This window comes from Anomaloglossus baeobatrachus, chromosome 2, assembly GCF_048569485.1.
Source record: "Anomaloglossus baeobatrachus isolate aAnoBae1 chromosome 2, aAnoBae1.hap1, whole genome shotgun sequence".
NCBI lineage: Eukaryota > Metazoa > Chordata > Amphibia > Anura > Aromobatidae > Anomaloglossus > Anomaloglossus baeobatrachus.
In genome coordinates, this window is record NC_134354.1 from 354252760 (window position 1) to 354258759 (window position 6000).

Below are 6000 nucleotides of genomic sequence, written 5' to 3' on the forward strand. Positions count from 1 at the left end.
TTCCTGTGATTTCCCATCCCTTTGGTTCTACTAATCCTATTCGTGGGTGTTTTCCCTGCGGTCGCTGTCTTGCGTGCACCAATGTCTCTCGCAGTAAGACCTTTTCCACCGCAGATGGTAGTCGGACATTTGATATTAGGTGTTACATCTCATGCGCAACTTCCTATGTTATCTATTATGCTAAATGTAGTTGCCCTAAGATATACATAGGTTTAACTTCTAGGGAATTGCGGGTGAGAGTGCGTGAACATGTGAGAGATATTGGTGCTGCCAAGACGGTGACCGATATTTCTACTCTTAAGACCCTTCCTAGGCATTTTCGGAACCATCACGGATGTAATGCGAGATCATTGCGTGTCATAGGGATAGATGTCGTACATGGCGGCAATAGGGGCGGGAACCTTAAAAAGATCCTCGCCCAAAAAGAAACCAAATGGATCACCCTACTGGGTACTATGGCTCCGTCTGGTCTGAATGAGTCCCTTAGCTTTGCCCCCTTCCTTTAGACCCCTGTCCTCCTTCCCCCCCCTTTTTTTGCTAGATATGGTTTTTTACCACCTATGCAATTTTTTACCTCTGTTTTTATATTCTAATTTTATTGCTGCAAGTGTTTTATGCCATTTTGTGCCCTTTTCTTTGCAGCTTCCATCTTCTGCTCCCTATGGATCACTGCCTCTGTTAATATGACTACCTGAATACATCGTGCATCTGGACTATGATTACAAGGTGGCTTCCCCCATGACAGCCGGGATTAGATACTGCTTGGTCGAGGGCTAACTACTGTTATTCTTGTGATTCCTGCCATTTCATTATTTCTTTGCCCTCTTTCCTTGGCGTTCCTATACTGCTGTTTGTGTGGGAGCCCGTATATCTGTATCTTTGTATGTTCCAGTATGTGTGGTGTGCACATGCCTGGTCTTTCTTCTCTCCCTGGCATGCTTAGCGATGTCTCAAGGGCGGAGTTTTGCTCGTGGGGGGCGTTGCCTTCGCCCTCTCCCCTGCACTCCTCGGCTTGACTTCGCTCGCATCTGCTAGTGGGATTAGCAATGACCGCGCATGTGCCAGCTTAAACCTGCACTGACTGGCCGGTCCGATCCATGTGATGAACCATATGGTCTATTAAAGCTTCTGGGAACAGATGAGTCACCACCCCTCCTTGGTCTGATGAAGGGTTATACTAACAAGACCTGAAACACGCGTTATCTTGCTTCTGAGGTGGATCTTTTGGTCTCTGGCTCCTGCACTTATCTGGCACTTTATATCATTGCTGGTGAGCGGTGTTTACATTTTTTTAGCCACTGGTATATATCATTGTTTCCATATACTGACAAACCCAGTGTGCTGTATAACTTTATCTTATCTTGCACACCAGCTATTGTTCTCTGGTATCACCTGGCATGCTGGTGAGCAGTGTTGCATATATTTAGCTACTGATATGTATCATTGCTTGCATATACTGACAAACCCAGTGTGCTGTATAACTTTATCTTATCTTGCACACCAGCTATTGTTCTCTGGTATCACCTGGCATGCTGGTGAGCAGTGTTTGCATATATTTAGCCACTGATATGTATCATTGCTTGCATATACTGACAAACCCAGTGTGCTGTATAATTTTATCTTATCTTGCACACCAGCTATTGTTCTCTGGTATCACCTGGCATGTAACTTTGTATTTTTTGCCATCTGTGCTGTATACTTGTTGTCTTATGTATTCTACTTGCCTTGTTAATTCTGATTAACTCTTTATGTGCCAAGGTGCCCTCTGTTGTTGCACCTATATGTATTTTTCTGTGCTACATCTAAAAACTGTTTTTTATGATGTAATAAAATTTGTCATTCTCTTTTGCATTTCAACCACATCTGCTCTCCTGTTTCTTTTGCATTATAAAAATCCTGTTTGTTTCAAAATATATAGTTCCCATAAATACAAAAGCAAAAGACCAAACTATGGAGAAAAAAGTAACACATTCAATATAAACTTCAATTTAAGCAAAATCCCTTAGTAGGAATAAAACTGGTAAAATATGTAATACAAATTGTAAATGTTTCATTAACCAACAATACTTTCCTTCAGCAATAAAAAAGGCCCCGTCAGTCACAATTCTGCTCTGCTAGCCAATACACAGTAACTTTTCATCAGGTTTCACAGTGTAGTGGTCATCACGTCTGCTTAACACGCAGAAGGTACTGGGTTCAATCCCCAGTAAAAACAAGCTGTTTTTGCTGTTGAAGTATTTTGTTTTTAACCTGTAATATATGAAATTCTTGGTTTTGTTGCCAACTGTTAATATATTTTGGCTTCCATCACCAAGAGAACTACAATTTTGGGTTTCTAATTTATTGACCATTTTAGCAGAAAACATAATCCCATATTATAAAAATCCTGTTTGTTTCAAAATATATAGTTCCTTTAAATACAAAAGCAAACGACTAAAAAATGTAGAAAAAAGTAACACATTCAATGTAAACTTCCATTTAAGCAAAATCCCTTTGTAGGAATAAAACTGGTAAAATATGTAATAACAATTGTAAATGTTTCATTAACCAAAAATACTTTCCTTCAGCAATAAAAAGGCCCCGTCAGTCACAATTCTGCTCTGCTAGCCAATACACAGTAACTTTCCATCAGGTTTCATAGAGTAGTGGTCATCACGTCTGCTTAACACGCAGAAGGTCCTGCGTTCAATCCCCAGTAAATCCAATCTGTTCTTGGTGTTGAAATAATACCCAATTAAACTACAATATATGAAGTTCTTGGCTTTGTTGCCGAATTATGGGACGTTTTGGCTTCCATCACCAACAGAGCTACGAATTTGTTTTTTTTTTCCCTGGTGGTCAAAACTCGTCTCTAATTGCCATTACTTTGCAGGATTTCAAAGGTTTCATAGTGTAGTGGTCTTCACGTCTGCTTAACACGCAGAAGGTCCTGCGTTCAATCCCCAGGGAATCCCATGTGTTCATGGTGTTGTAATAATTCCATATCAACCTGCAATATACAAAGTTCTTGGCTTTGTTGCCGAATAATGGGATGTTTTAGCTTCCATCACCAACAGAGCTACGAATTTGTTTTTTTCCCCCTGGCGGTCAAAACTCGTCTGTAATTGCCATTAATTTGCAGGATTTCAAAGGTTTCATAGTGTAGTGGTCATCAAGTCTGCTTCACACGCAGAAGGCCCTGGGTTCAATCCCCAGTGAAACCAATCTGTTTTTGGTGTTGATGTAATTTCCTATTGACTTGTAATATGTGAAATTCTTGGTTTCGTTGAAAAAATGACAATACATTTTGGCTTCCATCACAAAGAGAACTTCGATTTTGGGTTTCTTTTTTATTGACCATTTTAGCAGAAAACATAATCCCATGTTATAAAAATCCTATTTGTTTTAAAATATATAGTTCCCATAAATACAAAAGCAAACGACTAAACTATGTAGAAAAAAGTAACACATTCAATAAAAACTTCAATTTAAGCAAAATCCCTTTGTAGGAATAAAACTAGTAAAATATATAATAAAAATTGTAAATGTTTCATTAACCAAAAATACTTTCCTTCAGCAATAAAAAGGCCCCGTCAGTCAAAATTCTGCTCTACTAGCTAATACACAGTAACTTTTCGGCAGGTTTCATAGTGTAGTGGTCATCACGTCTGCTTAACACGCAGAAGGTCCTGGATTCAATCCCCAGTGAAACCAATCTGTTCTTGGTGTTGAAATAATACTCAATTAAACTACAATATATGAAGTTCTTGGCTTTGTTGCCGAATGATGGGATGTTTTGGCTTCCATCCCCAACAGAGCTACGAATTTGTTTTGTTTTTCCTGGCGGTCAAAACTCGTCTCTAATTGCCATTACTTTCCAGGCTTTCAAAGGTTTCATAGTGTAGTGGTCATCACGTCTACTTCACACGCAGAAGGTCCTGGGTTCAATCCCCAGTGAAACCAATCTGTTTTTGGTGTTGATGTAATTTCCTATTGACTTGTAATATGTAAAATTCTTGGTTTCGTTGAAAAAATGACAATACATTTTGGCTTCCATCACAAAGAGAACTTCGATTTTGGGTTTCTTTTTTATTGACCATTTTAGCAGAAAACATAATCCCATATTATAAAAATCCTATTTGTTTTAAAATATATAGTTCCCATAAATACAAAAGCAAACGACTAAACTATGTAGAAAAAAGTAACACATTCAATGTAAACTTCAATTTAAGCAAAATCCCTTTGTAGGAATAAAACTGTTGAAATATATAATAAAAATTGTAAATGTTTCATTAACCAAAAATACTTTCCTTCAGCAATATAAAGGCCCCATCAGTCACAATTCTGCTCTGCTAGCCAATACACAGTAACTTTCCATCAGGTTTCATAGTGTAGTGCTCATCACGTCTGCTTAACACGCAGAAGGTCCTAGGTTGAATCCCCAGGAAAACCTATCTGTTCATGGTGTTGAAATAAAACCCTATCAACCAGCAATATATGAAGTTCTCGGCTTTGTCGCCGAATGATGGGATGTTTTGGCTTCCATCACCAACAGAGCTACGAATTTGTTTTTTTTTTCCCCTGGCGGTCAAAACTCGTCTGTAATTGCCATTACTTTGCAGGATTTCAAAGGTTTCATAGTGTAGTGGTCATCACGTCTGCTTCATTCGCAGAAGGTCCTGGGTTCAACCCCAGTGAAACCAATCCATTTTTGGTGTTGAAGTATTTTCCTATCGACTTGTAATATATGAAATTCTTGGTTTCGTTGCCAAATGACAATACATTTTGGCTTCCATCACCAAGAGAACTACGATTTTGGGTTTCTTTTTTATTGACCATTTTAGCAGAAAACATAATCCCATATTATAAAAATCCTGTTTGTTTCAAAATATATAGTTCCCATAAATACAAAAGCAAAAGACAAAACTATGGAGAAAAAAGTAACACATTGAATATAAACTTCAATTTAAGCAAAATCCCTTTGTAGGAATAAAACTGGTAAAATATGTAATAAAAATTGTAAATGTTTCATTAACCAAAAATACTTTCCTTCAGCAATAAAAAGGCCCCGTCAGTCACAATTCTGCTCTGCTAGCCAATACACAGTAAATTTTCGTCAGGTTTCATAGTGTAGTGGTCATCACGTCTGCTTAACATGCAGAAGGTCCTGGGTTCAATCTTCATTGAAACCAATCTGTTCTTAGTGTTGAAATAATACGCAATCCAACTACAATATATGAAGTTCTCGGCTTTGTTGCCGAATGACGGGATGTTTTGGCTTCCATTACAAACAGAACTACAAATTATTTTTTTTTTCCCCCTGGCGGTCAAAACTCGTCTCTAAATGCCATTACTTTGCAGGATTTCACAGCTTTCATAGTGGAGTGGTCATCACGTCTACTTCACACGCAGAAGGTCCTGGGTTCAATCCCCAGTAAAAACAAGCCGTTTTCGCTGTTGAAGTAATTTGCTATCAACCTGTAATATTTGAAATTCTTAATTTTGTTGCCAACTGTTAATATATTTTGGCTTCAATCACCAAGAGAACTACGATTTTGGGTTTCTTTTTTATTGACCATTTTAGCAGAAAACATAATCCCATATTATAAAAATTCTGTTTGTTTCAAAATATATAGTTCCTTTAAATACAAAAGCAAACGACTAAACTATGTAGAAAAAAGTAACACATTCAATGTAAACTTTAGTGATGAGCGAGCATGCTTGTTACTACTCGGTACTCGCACGAGTATCACTGTACTCGGGCTACTCGGCGGGGACCGAGTAATCTCGCGATACTCGTGCTGTACTCGTGGTCTTCATCCCTGCATGTTGGCGCTCTTTTGAGAGCCAGCCCTCATGCAGGGATTGGCTGGCAGACCACTGCAATGCCACAGCCCTGTTAGTTGTGGAATTGCAGTGATTGGCCGGCCCGCACAGCGTGACCGAGCCTTTATACCGGCCGGCGCGCTGTGCTCTGCTCACAGCTATCCAGACAGTCAGTGCAGGGAGAGTGTCGCTGCT